We start from the raw sequence: 14,122 nt of genomic DNA, 5'->3' as shown, positions 1-14,122 counted from the left end.
CCTCCAGCACTTTGTGTCTTTTGTGTGTGTGTGTGTGTGTCAGATGCTGCCTGCCCCGCTGAGTTACTCCAGCACTTTGTGTCTTTTGTGTGTAAACCGGCATCTGCAGTTCCTTGCGCCTGCACTCCGTGTGTGCGAGTAACGTTTGCATTGCAGGTTTTTTTTCTGCTGGAGTTCTTTGCTCCTCTGCCTGCACCGTGTGGCTGGGACTCCTCTGTCATTCACACACTAGTATGCAAGGCACACGACTTCCGCTTGAGAAATCCGTCCACTCAGGATCTGTCTCGGTCTGCACACAGTCACAGTGAGAGTGGATAAGTTTGCAAGGCGCACTTGAGTTGTGTGTGTGTGTGTGTGGGGCCCGCCCGGGTGTAGCACTTCAGTCCAATTGGATACATTGAGTCAGCGCCGGCCGGCCGGCAGCATGGACATTGACAGCAGCCTGGACACTGGGCTGGTAAGGACACACACGCGTCTTGTTACCTTAATGTGTTGTTAAGTTTGTTGTTTTAAAAGCTTATCTAGTGACCCGTTCCTCTGCCTTCGTCCGCGGAGTAGGATTTTACGTAAATGTGTGGAAAAAAAAGACGGGAGAGGGCGGCTACTTCGCCGGGCTTCCAATAAGAAACTCTGCAAACTTACTCAAACTCCTCCTCGTCCAAAACCGGCCCGAGACCATTTCTTCTTCGCGTTGCCTTCCTTCCCTGTCAAAAATGATTTAAAACACGCACAATAGTGCGTGAGTGAGAGTGTGTGAGAGAGAGAGTGAGAGTGACAGAGAGAGAGAGAGAGAGAGGGAGAGAGAGATTGAAACAAACAAACAAAAAAGAAACAAAACTAAACCGGGCAGTCTGGAGTTCCCTCGATCCTCCCTCTCCCATACTAGTGCGGGCAGTTTTTTTTTCTTGCTTGTTCCTGGCAACGTGTTTGGTGAGACTGTGCGAGATTGGGAAGTGGACTGGAAGACTGCGGAAATAGGTGAGTGAATGACTCCAGATCATCTCTCCGGCTCCGGCTCCGGCTCCGGACCGCAGTGTGTGTGTGTCCAAAAACAAAAAGACAGACACAAATGTGTCGAGTTCTGGTTTGCTGCGAGGGCGGGGTCCCTTTTTTTTAGAGAGACTTTTGTTTCGTCCTTGTGATTAGACCCCCCCACTCCCTCCCCCTGACTTGACTTGTGTCTACTGTTAACCGCGAGGAGTCCAGTGGCTAGTGGAGTGGAGGGGAGGGGAAGGGTGAGGAGTGGAGAGGGAGGGGAGAAGAGAGGAGGGGAATGGTGGGGAGTGGAGAGGAGGGGAAGGGTGGGGAGAAGAGAGGAGGGGAATGGTGGGGAAGGGTGAGGAGTGGAGGGGAAGGGTGAGGAGGGGGAGTGGAGAGGAGGGGTGGGGAGTGGAGGGGAAGGGTGAGGAGTGGAGAGGAGGGGAAGGGTGGGGAGAAGAGAGGAGGGGAATGGTGGGGAGGGGAAGGGTGAGGAGTGGAGGGGAAGGGTGAGGAGGGGGAGTGGAGAGGAGGGGTGGGGAGTGGAGGGGGAGTGGAGAGGAAGGGAAGGGTGGGGAGAGGAGGGGAAGGGAAGGGTGGGGAGGGGAGGAGAGGAGAGAGGAATTGGGGCAGGCAGACTGGGTATTGTTCCCAAAACCTTCCCCACAACCCGGCCTGCCGATCTTTGGACTGCTGCGGCCGCCGCGTTTCCACATCTGAGCACACAGTGTGTGTCATGAAGATTTAGCGAAGACCAGTGAGCGTGTGCAGCTTCGCCTCTGCTCTATATGAACCCCCCCCCCCCAGCTCTCCGGGGGCAATGTTTGGAGCACAAGCCGGCGTCCTTGTGGGGAGGGGTGGGGGGAAAGCCAGAGGAGAGGAGTATGGTTTCCAATCCTCAAGCACTGTTGTGGAGTCTCTATTAACCTGAAGGTTGACCTTTGGGTTGATATTGATGATGTGTGATGCAAACCCATACTTTCTGCTTTCCCTCAAATATTTTTTTTTTGTGGTTATAATTAGAAAAATGTTGAAGTGGGAGTGGTGAGTCTGTGGAATTCTCTGCCACAGAAGGTAGTTGAGGCCAGTTCATTGGCTATATTTAAGAGGGAGTTAAATGTGGCCCTTGTGGCTAAAGGGATCAGGGGGTATGGAGAGAAGGCAGGTACAGGCTACTGAGCTGGATGATCAACCATGATCACATTGAATGGCGGTGCAGGCTCGAAGGGCCGAATGGCCTACTCCTGCACCTATTTTCTATGTTTCTATGAAACAATTTTTTTTTCTGGCATCTGGATGCGAGATAGTTTTGTGGGCGACGGAGGAGATTGTGAGTTGACATAACGCCCAGCTGGATGGAGCAGGCAGTCATTTGGTTGGACGATGCACTTGTTAAACATCCCTTAAATAAGCCCTGGAAGTAGAGTGGAGATTAGCCCAGCTGGGCACAGCCAGCCTCTATAGACTTGCACCTTATACAATGGCATTCTTGACCTTGGCTTGCCTCAAGATGACTTGAAGCTGATTGGTACTCTCAAAAGGTTGAAGAAGGGTCTCGACCCGAAAAGTCACCCCTTCTCTCCAGAGATGCTGCCTGACCCACTGAGTTACTCCAGCGTTTTGTGTCTATCTTCAGTGTAAACCAGCATCTGCAGTTCCCTCCTACACATGGTACTTTTATAACCTTGTAGTCATTGATGTAAACAGGGAATTGTGGCATTGTTGAGTCCTGAAAGCAAAACATAGAGTGGTACAGCGTGGAAACAGGTCCTTTGGCCCATATCCCTCTAAACTTGTCCTATCCATGTACCTGTCCAGATGTTTATTAATCGTTGTGATGTTATCTGCCTCAACTATCTCCTCAGGCTGCTCGTTCCATACACCCATCACCCTTTGTGTATTAAAAAAAGTTGCCCCTCGGGTTCCTATTGAATCTTTTCTCCCTCACCTTAAACCCATGTCTTCTGGTTCTTGATTTCCCTACTCTGGGTAAAAGACTCTGCATTTACCTGATCTATTTCCCTCGTGATCTTGTACACCTCTGTTGCCAGGGACGGAGCAGTTCAGTTATGAGGCGAGACTGGAGAGGCTAGGACTGTTTACCCTGGAGCAACGTTTAAGAGACATCTGGACGGGTACATGGATAGGATAGGTTTAGAGGGATATGGGCCAAGCGCAGGCAGGTGGGACTAGTGTAGATAGGGCATGTTTGATCGGTGAGGGCAAGTTGGGCTGAAGGACCTGTTTCCACGCACCGCGACTCCAGGAAGTTGAGGGGATCTAAGTGAGACGTATAAAATGATGAGCGAAGTAGAACGGGAACATGACAGGAATCTTTACCCCTTATCAGATTGAATAAAACCAGAGGATGTGGAGTTAGACCGAGGCACAGCTCTAGATAGTAAGAGGGAATTTGACCCGGGGAGTGGTGGGTATCTGGAATGCACTGCTGGAAGCAGAGTCACTGATGAATGCTTGAATTGTCCTGGCATTGAAGCCATGGGCCGAGTGGGTGGCACAGCGGCGCAGCGGTAGAGTTGCTGTCTGACAGTGCCAGAGACCCGGGTTCGATCCTGACTACGGATGCTGTCTGTATGAAGGTTGTACTTTCTCATGGTGGGTTTTCTCCACAATTTTCCTTGAGTTTCGCCCCACGCTCCAAAGATGCACAGGTTTGTCGGTTAATTAAAATTGTAAATTGTCCCTAGTGTGTAGGATAGTGCTAGCATATTGATCGGCGTGGACTCGGGCCGAAGGGCCTGTTTCCACATTGTATCCCTATAGTAGTACTATTAAAAGTGCTGGAAGAGAGGATTCCTGTGGAATGGTGCCCACTGGTTGATGTGGACATGATGGGTAAAATGGCCTGATTCTACGCTGCGTGACTCCATGGCATGGAATTTGTGGGAGGTGTGATGAGAATGTGGGATGTGTACGTAGGTGCAGGGAATCAGTGGGCCGAATACATGATCTATGATCTTGTCAGCTCGGGACTGTCAGATTGGAGACTTGAGCACACTAACGTGACTTGGAGGGGAGCGGCCTGCCACTGAGCCACAGAATGGCCGAGATGGGACGAGATGGAGAGGCTGGGACGGTATCTGAGTGGTGGAATTAACAAAGTTTGCTGCTTGGGTTCATAAGATTACAAGTGATAGGAGCAGAATTAGGCCATTCGTCCCATCAAGTCCTCTCTGCCATTCAACCATGGCTGATCTATCTCTCCTTCCAGTTATTCTCCTGCCTTCTCCCCATAACCTCTGGCACCCATACCTCTCGAGAGAGAGTATATCAGTGGTATGGGGAGGGAGCTGACTACTCGAACCATATCAATATGTAAGAAGTTGAGATACCAACTGGAGCGAATGTCCCTTGGTTAAGTAGGACTTGGTCTTTCTCTTTGATTGCCCAAAACCTAGTGACTTGTATACTGTCTCGGTGCACTATTCCTATACATTTGTACTTAATCTAAGATTGTGCCTAAATATAACCGAGGTCCACTGCCGATTTTCCGGCACCATTGGTTCCAGAGATCTTGCCTTATTATGCATTTTGCCGGAACAACAGGGGTCATGAAATAATGATACAGCAATACATCACTGACCCACTAATTATATCCTTCCCGTGTCTGGAAAGTACCATGCATTGCTAGAATCTTAAGTAAAAGAATTATCAAAAGCAAATTAAATTGACAGCGAAACTTGCATTTCTCAGGCTCCTCGAAAACATAGAAACTAGGTGCAGGTGTAGGCCATTCAGCCCTTCGAGCCAGCACCGCCAATCAATATGAACAATATGATCATGGCTGATCATCCAGAATCAGTGCCCTGTTTCTGCTTTTTCCCCCGTATACCTTGATTCTGTTGGTCCTAAGAGCTAAATTTAACTCTCTCTTGAATACATCCAGTGAATTGGGCTCCACTGCCTTCTGTGGCAGAGAATTCCACAGATGAGGGTTGGAAGGGTATCGGACCGAGGGGCAGCTTTCCGGGCAGGACTACCGACCGGGCCAACCCTTGCCGACCCGAGATTTGCCAAAATGGCCGCAGGGAGCAAATTTGTCCCGCAGATGGGGTCGAGATCGGCCACCTCACCCGGCCTAGGTGCCACATTTGCAGGGGGGGACTTCCGGGGGTGATTTCAAGTGCGCTCTCGTAATTGTGTCCGGATTAAAGGAGGTGCCGGACCATCAGTTGCCGGAAAATCGGTGATGGACCTGTAATACTTTTACTGAACTGTATGCAAAATAGAGTTTCACTGTAGCTCGGTACATGTGACAATAAGGTGCCGTTGAGCCAATTGACGGAATCACAGGAATACTAAAGATAGCGGAAAGCTATAGAGGTGCTATAAATGGTACGAATTAATTATAAAGATGGTATCAAAACAGGAAATGTTGGAAACATTCAGTTGACCAGGCAGCACATTTGGAGAGAGAAGCAGTTGAACTTTCAGGTCACAAAGTGCTGGAGTAGTTCAGCTGGTCGGGCTGCAAATCTGGGGAATATGGATAGACGGCACTTCAGACTGAAGAAGGGTCCTGACCCGAAACGTCACCTATGCATGTTCTCCAGAGTTGCTGCCTGGTCCGCTGAGTTACTCCGGCACTGTGTGTCCTTCTGTGTAAGCTAGCATCTGCAGTTCCTTGTTTCTGAACTCTCAGGTTGCTGATCATTCATCAGAATCAGATGATGGGGGCTCGACCCAAAATGTCACCTGTTCCTTTACTTCAGCGACGCTGCCTGACCCGCTGAGTTACTGCAGCATTTTGTGTCTCTCTTCATTGTTTAGCAGCATTTGCAGTTCCTTCTTGCCCACTGAACAATTCCTGTATTGTTTTGCAGCTTTATGGCACTTTGGTTAGTCTGCTTTTGGAGTATTGATCATGGCAGAAAGGCTGTTTGACTTGTAGCCACTTCATTAACTAATTGAATTTTTCTTGGTTGTCTTATGTTCCAACTGGTAAACAAAAAACTGATGCACTTTTTCACCCCCTAAAATAACTGATGAAAGGAACAATTGTAAAGAGGAAGAATTAAGGGCATCGTTTCTCAAGGAGTAGGGTCTCTACCCGAAACGTTACAACATTCCTTCTCTCCGGAGATGCTGCCTGTCCCGCTGAGTTATTCCAGCATTTTGTGTCTATATCAGGTTTAAACCAGCATCTGCAGTTCCTTCCTGCACATGGGTTGGGTTTTGCTATATTTGGCCTCCCTGGCTGTGACTGATGGACATGTTGCAAGGACAGCAAGGGGTTAATTAGAGACCGTCTTGATCCAATAGGTTTCTCCGTACAATGTGAAGAATTTCAAAGAATGTCTCATCTAGCCTTCGGGTGCCCAAACAAGGCCAGTTTACTCTGTATGAATGGCTGGTGTATTATTTGACACTCACACTCTTGCACACTTGGTACCGACTGGATAAAGGCTTTTCCTATTAGCATCCCACCATCCAAGAACGCAAGAAATCGCAGACAGTTGTGGACATAGCCCTGACCATCAAGCAAACCAACCCTCCGTTTCATTGACTCCACCTACACTTCACGTTGCCTCGACAAGGCCACCAGCATAATCAAGGATCAGTCACTCCCTCTTCTCCACTCTCCCATCAGGCAAGATGTACAGAAGTTTGAAAATGCATACCTCCAGGTTCAGGGACAGTTTCTTTCAGCTGTTATCATTAACTGAACTGTCTTCTCGTCAGCTAGAGAGGGGTCCTGAACTCACATCTACCTCATTGGAGACCAGTAAACTCTCTTTAATCTGACTTTCTCGCACTAAATGTTGCATTGTGGATGGCTTGATTGTATAGTCGTTTCATTGACTAGATGGCGACACAGTGGTGCAGCAGCAGAGTTGCTGCCTTACGGCGCCAGAGACCCCGGTCCGATCCTGACCAAACCTCATGCAGTGCTGCTGAATCATTGGGAATGGGTGTGACCAACACACTGCTCAGTGTTGTCGTGTTTGCTGCCGTTATCTTAAATGTAGAGAGCAGAGAGAAGTCGTACAGCCATCATGCCTCCTTGAAAGAATTGGGTTAAATCAGAAGAAGGGCCTCGGCCCGAAACGTCACCCATTCCTTCTCTCCAGTGATGCTGCCTGTCCCGCTGAGTTACTCCAGCCTTTTGTGTCTATCTTTGGGTTAAATTAGAAATTAGGCTCACTTCCTTGTTTCTTCCAAACACTTGCAGGAGATTTATTTTCAAGTACTTATTCAACTTTTGAAGGTATCACAAAACGCTGGAGTAACTCAGCGGGACAGACAGCATCTCGGGAGGGAAGGAATGGGTGACGTTTCGGGCCGAGGCCCTTCTTCTGATTTAACCCAATTCTTTCAGGGAGGCATGATGGCTGTACGACTTTTCTCTGCTCTCTACATTTAAGATAACGGCAGCAAGCACAACAACACTGAGCAGTGTGTTGGTCACACCCATTCCCAATGATTCAGCAGCCACTGCATGAGGTTTGGTCAGGATTGGACCCGGGTCTCTGGCGCCGTAAGGCAGCAACTCTGCTGCTGCACCACTATGTCGCCATCTAGTCAATGAAACGACTATACAATCAAGCCATCCACAAGTTACAGATAAAGGATATAACATTTAGTGCGAGAAAGTCAGATTAAAGAGAGTTTAGTGGTCTCCAATGAGGTAGATGCGAGTTCAGGACAGCTCTCTAGCTGACGAGAAGACAGTTCAGTTAATGATAACAGCTGAAAGAAACTGTCCCTGAACCTGGAGGTATGCGTTTTCAAACTTCTGTACATCTTGCCTGATGGGAGAGTGGAGAAGAGGGAGTGACTGATCCTTGATTATGCTGGTGGCCTTGTCGAGGCAACGTGAAGTGTAGGTGGAGTCAATGGAACGGAGGGTTGGTTTGCTTGATGGTCAGGGCTACGTCCACAACTCTCTGCGATTTCTTGCATTCTTGGATGGTGGGATGCTAATAGGAAAAGCCTTTGTCCAGTCGGAACCAAGTGTGCAAGAGTGTGAGAGTGACAAATAATACACCAGCCATTCACACAGAGTAAACTGGCCTTCTTTGGGCACCCAAAGGCTAGATGAGACATTCTTTGAAATTCTTCACATTGCACGGAGAAACCTATTACATCTAAATGGATCAAGACGGTCTCTAATTAACCCCTTGCTGTCCATGCAACATGTCCATCAGTCACAGCCAGGGAGGCCAAATATAGCAAAACCCAACCCATGTGCAGGAAGGAACTGCAGATGCTGGTTTAAACCTGATATAGACACAAAATGCTGGAATAACTCAGCGGGACAGGCAGCATCTCCGGAGAGAAGGAATGTTGTAACGTTTCGGGTAGAGACCCTACTCCTTGAGAAACGATGCCCTTTACAATTCTTCCTCTTTACAATTGTTCCTTTCATCAATGTTATTTTAGGGGGTGAAAAAGTGCATCAGTTTTTTGTTTACCAGTTGGAACATAAGACAACCAAGAAACATCCAATTAGTTAATGAAGTGGCTATAAGTCAAACAGCCTTTCCGCCATGATCAATACTCCAAAAGCATACTAACCAAAGTGCCATAAAGCTGCAAAACAATACAGGAATTGTTCAGTGGGCAAGAAGGAACTGCAAATGCTGGTAAACCATGAAGAGAGACACAAAATGCTGCAGTAACTCAGCGGGTCAGGCAGCATCGCTGAAGAAAAGGAACAGGTGACATTTTGGGTCGAGCCCCCATCATCTGATTCTGATGAATGATCAGCAACCTGAGAGTTCAGAAACAAGGAACTGCAGATGCTAGCTTACACAGAAGGACATACAGTGCCGGAGTAACTCAGACCCTTCTTCAGACTGATGTCAGGGGAGTGGGCGGGACCAAGATAGGTTGTAGTAGGAGACAGAAGACAGTGGGAGAACTGGGAAGGGGGAGGGGAAAGAGAGGGACTGAGAAACTATCTGAAGTTGGAGAAGTCAATGTTCATACTGCGGGGGTGCAAGCTGCCCAAGGGAAATATGAGATGCTGTTCCTCCAATTTGCGCTGGGTCTCACTATTGACAACTTTTGAAGATGACTATTGAATTTATTTGGAGCCCCTTCTCAGGCAGAATATTACCATGACTGACCCTCTCCCCTCTATCTCGTTTGCCGATGTTCTTTGACCTGCGCCTTCAGCTATTGACACTGCCAGGGTAAGGGCTTCTTCTGATTGCTCTGCGTAATTTTGTGCAACTCTGTTACATTCCTCCTTAAACATCGCGGGTGCACTTCAAAGGATGTGGAGGATTTGAGTTATAAATCCTGAGTTTAGTTTAGGTTCAAAGGATGTGGAGGTTTTGAGTTTAGGTTCATGGCATGGACACAAGCCCATCGGCCCTCCGAGCCAACACCAACCATCCATCACCCGTTCACACTAGTTCTATGGGTATCACAAAATGCTGGAGGAACTCAGCGGGTCAGGCAGCATCTCTGGAGAGAAGGAATGGGTGACGTTTTGGGTCGATACCTTCGATTTGTGATACCTTCGATTTGTACCAGCATCTGCAGTTTTTTCCCCTAGTTCTATGGGTGATGTTTCGGGTCGGGACCCTTCTTCAGACTCTGAAGAAGTTACTCCAGCACTCTGTATCTATCTTTGGTATAAATCAGCATCCGTAGTTCCTTGCTTCTGCACACTAGTTCTTATTTCACTCTCTCCGCCACTCCCGACAGACTGATGGCGATTTACAGAGGCCAATTAACATACAAGCCCGCACATCTTTGGGACATGGGAGGAAACCGGAGCATCCGGGGGAAAGCGACACGCTCAAAGGGGAAAACGTGCAAATTCCACACAGACAGCACCCCAGGTCAGCATCGAGCCCGGGTTTCCCGTGCTCTGAGGCAGTGGCTCTACCAGCTACTCCACTGTCCTGTAGGGGTTTTTTTTTCTTCTCCAGTATAGGAAGCTGAGGAGTGAGCTTCTACAATCTAGGGCAGCACAGTAGCCTAGCGGCAAGGGACCTGGGTTTGATCCTGACTGCGGGTGCCATCTCTAGGGAGTCTGTACGTCTCCCCACGACTGCGTAGGTATGCTCTGGTTTCTTCCCACGATCTAAAGACGTACAGGTCTCTAGGGTAATCGGTTTCTGTACATTGTAAATCGTCACGAGCATGTAGGATAGTGCTAGTTGACGGGGCGATCACAGGTCAGCGTGGACTCGATGGGCCTCGGGCCTGCTTCCACACGATCTCTAAAGTTTATAAAATTATGAACAGCGGAGTAAAGGTGAACGGCCGCAGTATTTTCCCCCAGATTGTAGGGGAGACTAAAACTCCGGGACATCGATTTAAGGTGAGAGGGGAAATATCCAAAGGGGAAGTGAGGGGTAATATTTTCCACACAGAAGGTGATGTGTACATGGAATGAGCTGCAGCAGAACTGGTATAGTTGGGCACAATTACAATATTTGAAAGACATTTAGACAGGTACATGGATAGGAAAGGTTTGGAGGTTATGGGCCAGGCTCAGGTAGGTGGGACTTGCTTGGTTAGGTATAAGAAAATAACTGCAGATGCTGGTACAAATCGAAGGTATTTATTCACAAAGTGCTGGAGTAACTCAGCAGGTCGGGCACACATCTCGGGAGAGAAGGAATGGGTGACGTTTCGGGTCGAGACCCTTCTTCGGACTGATGTCAGGGGGTGCGGGACAAAGGAAGGATGTAGGTATCTTGGTTGGCATGGGTGAGTTGGGTCTAAGGGATTGTTTCTGCACTGTATTACTTCATGGCCCTGCTCTGCTCTGCTCTTCCAACCTGGAATTACACAATGGGTGGATGGTAGAGAGTAGGTTAAAATAGAAGCTACATTATTTCATATGTTCGCAAACTGTATAAAAATTAAAAAATTCTGGGTAAATATTTTTAGCATAATATCTAAAGTAACCAGCACACAATTGGACCCAGATCCAAAATTAATTATACTCGGAATATTAGAATTAAATCAAACATTTAGAACAATACAAAGAAACTTTATGGATTATAGTTTAATAACGGGAAAAAAATTAATTCTAAAATTTTGGAAAGGCCCTACGGTCCCCACAATCAAAATGTGGATTATAGAAATGACGGAGACCTTAAACGTGGAAAGAATCAGATTTTCCCTGTTGGACAAACAGGAATTATTCATTGGAATATGGTCTCCTTTTATTGATTACTTAAAGGGTCAGAATGGTTCAGCACAGGAACCTGACTAGCACTCGGACTAAAGAATGGATGAAATGCTATACTTTGAAATGTACGTATATATCTCGAATGAAGTTTTTGTTATTTTAATAAATTTTTCCATTCTTCTTTAACTAACTTTTTCCTTATCTTTATAATTTGTTCTTGTTTTTGTTTTTATTTTGCTTCTCTCTCTTTTCTTTCTTTACTTCATCTATTTCTTTAGTTCTATCTAGTTTAAAAAAAAAAAGGGGGCAAAAGGTATTGGAGACAATATAATAATAATTGACAATATTATCAATTTAAAAATGTATGACTGTAAAGATGTACCTATCTCCAATAAAAAATTTATCTCAAAAAAAAAAAAAAAAATTAGAAGCACACCCATTCACCTCGCTTTATGATGTAGGAGGAGGCTGTTAGGCCCATCAAGACTATTCCCGCTCTCACAGCAACCCCATTCTTCCATCAGTTTTCCCCGTAACCTTTTCTCCGCATATTCCCATCGTCCTCCCCCAGATTCCACCACTCACCTACACACTGGGGACAATCTACATTGGCCAGTTAACCAACCAGTACAATGTGGGAGGAAACTGGAGCACCCAAAGGAAATGGACAAGGTCACAGGGAGAACAGGCAGACACCAACCGCACAGATCAAGAGTCGAGAATGTTTTATTGTCCTCTGTCCCAGACAGAACAATGAAATTCTTACTTGCAGCTGCACATCAGAATATGTAAATATACACACACACACACACACACACACACACACACACACACACACACACACAGAGACAAAGATAAATATTTTTTGTCTTGTTTGTTTAGTTCAGTTTAATTTATTGTCATGTGCACTGAGGTGCAGGGAAGAGCTTTTGTTGGGTACCAGCCAGTCAGTGGAAAGACAATACACGATTACAATTGAGTAATTGTCCAGATACATGATAAGGGAATATCGTTTAATGCAAGGAAAAGCCAGCAAACTCCGATTAAAGATGATCCAAGGATCTCCAATGAGGTAGGTGGTAGGTCAGGACTGCACTCTAGTTGTTGGTAGGATGGTTCAGTTGCCTGATAACAGCTGGGAAGAAACTGTCCCTGAATCTGGAGGTGTGCTTTTTCACATTTCTATACCTTTTGCTTGATGGGTGAGGGAAGATAAAGGAGTGGCTAGGGTGCGACTCGTCCTTGATTATGCTGCTGGCCTTGCCGAGGCAGCGTGAGGTGTAGATGGAGTCGATGGAAGGGAGGTTGGTTTGTGTGATGGGCTGTTATATGTATCTAAACTTGCATACACACATGTAAGAACAACGCACAATCAACAATAGATGGCACCCAATGATCAGGATTGAACCTGCCGCCCTGGCACAGTGAGATATTTGTTTTGGCAGCTGCACCACACTGTGCCCCCGCCTCCTTGTAACGCCAAAAGTGAATGTTCTCTGGGCTAATGCACAATTGGCACCAGTATCCTGGCTGCTGCTGAATCTCCTGGGCACTCCTTACCTCGGAATGAAGGATGTATGGAACATGTCCCGGCCCTCCTTTCTCCAACCTGTCGCAACTTGAGGATCGCAGGAATTAAGTATTCGCCCTGCCACCACCCTTTCACATTTGAGCTTTTACATTGAATTGAATGTAGCAAAACTGAACCAGTTTCCTTGGTTGTTGAAAGGAATTTTCCTTTTCCTTTCCCCCCTGCACGGTTATCGAAGCAACTGCAATACAGGTTGGTTTAAAGCTGATGGAGGCCTGTTGTGTACCATCTGCCCAAGGATCTCAGATCTTTGTACAAGTGCAGTGCTTCACTGGAAAATAAGAGCTGTTGCTTTATCCAATGGTCTTGGCTGTTTCTTGTTATCGCTGGGGAATTGAATGGAATCGGTTTCTGGGACAGTGGAGATCTCCGTTGGAAGCCTAGTTGAATATCAACTCAGCAATTCCTGCTGAATATGTTTACGATTGCTTCAACCTTCCCTCGGGCACTCGCATCTTGGGGCCCTGCCGTCGTTCATGGTGGGCACGCTGGGAACTGCCACCTCCGGAGAAACCATTTGACCGTCACAGCTAGACGTGACAAAGTTGTGATCTGGCCCGTTGGTTGTGATGTTACTTGGCCCATTCTGCAGGGAGAAGCCGGCGGAGGGCAGGCGAGAATGAAGGGGGGCCCGGCAGGGACGTCCAGAATGAAGGGGTCCCTTCCAGGGTGAAGGGGGACCATGAAGACGGGTCTCGACCCGAAACGTCACCCATTCCTTCTTTCCAGAGAAGCTGCCTGGCCCGCTGAGTTACTCCAACACTTTGTGTCTCATCTGAAGGGGGTCCTGGCGGGGGGCTGTCGATAACTGAGAGGGAGGAGGGCGGGGGGGGGGGGGGGGAGAACACACACGACCTCTGCCACGCATGGCGGCAGGCAGTACATAGGACTGTTCGGTGAACGTTTGTAACTTTGGCAGCGACAGACACATGGCCAACTTGTGTACTGCCTAGGTGAGGTCTGCTGTACGGTTTTACCGGCTTGTACTCAAAACAAAGCCTTTTACTGTACCGTGACAATTAAGGATCACGGAACGCCAAAGGATAAAATACCTCACACTTTAACACGTTCTCAGCTGGCACGTGTCCTTGGATTGAATAGGAGGGTATCTTGGGTTACACCTGTGTGAGTCATAGACATAGAAAATAGGTGCAGGAGGAGGCCTTTTGGCCCTTCGAGCCAGCACCGCCATTCATTGTGATCATGGCTGATCATCCACAATCAATAACCCGTGCCTGCCTTCTCCCCATATCCCTTGATTCCGCTAGCCCCTAGAGCTCCATCCAACTCTCTTTCAAATTCATCCAGTGAATTGGCCTCTACTGCCTTCTGTGGCAGTCTTCATGGGCTGTGGTTACTACCAGGGTTTCTGAAGTAGGAGAGGAAAGAATCTCTCAGGGTAGCATGGTGGCGCAGTGGTAGAGTTGCTGCCT

At 47.6% G+C, this 14,122-nt stretch overlaps 1 protein-coding gene across 3 annotated transcripts in view; it reads left to right on the top strand.

Annotated features, from left to right (window-relative positions):
• Window positions 1–346: 346 nt before the first annotated feature.
• Window positions 347–14,122, top strand: part of LOC144605508 (DENN domain-containing protein 2C-like) — a 107,034-nt gene continuing 93,258 nt past the window's right edge. For 2 of the 3 annotated variants that reach the window (XM_078420868.1, XM_078420866.1), the window contains exon 1: window positions 347–457. The gene's annotated coding sequence lies outside the window, so the exon portion shown is untranslated. Of the gene's footprint in view, window positions 458–889; window positions 979–14,122 lie in introns of those variants that run through there. The other variant, XM_078420867.1, reaches the window with a different exon arrangement.

Source organism: Rhinoraja longicauda, chromosome 24, assembly GCF_053455715.1.
Source record: "Rhinoraja longicauda isolate Sanriku21f chromosome 24, sRhiLon1.1, whole genome shotgun sequence".
NCBI lineage: Eukaryota > Metazoa > Chordata > Chondrichthyes > Rajiformes > Arhynchobatidae > Rhinoraja > Rhinoraja longicauda.
Note: the sequence above shows the minus strand (reverse complement) of the source record. Positions and strands in the feature narration are given on the sequence as shown.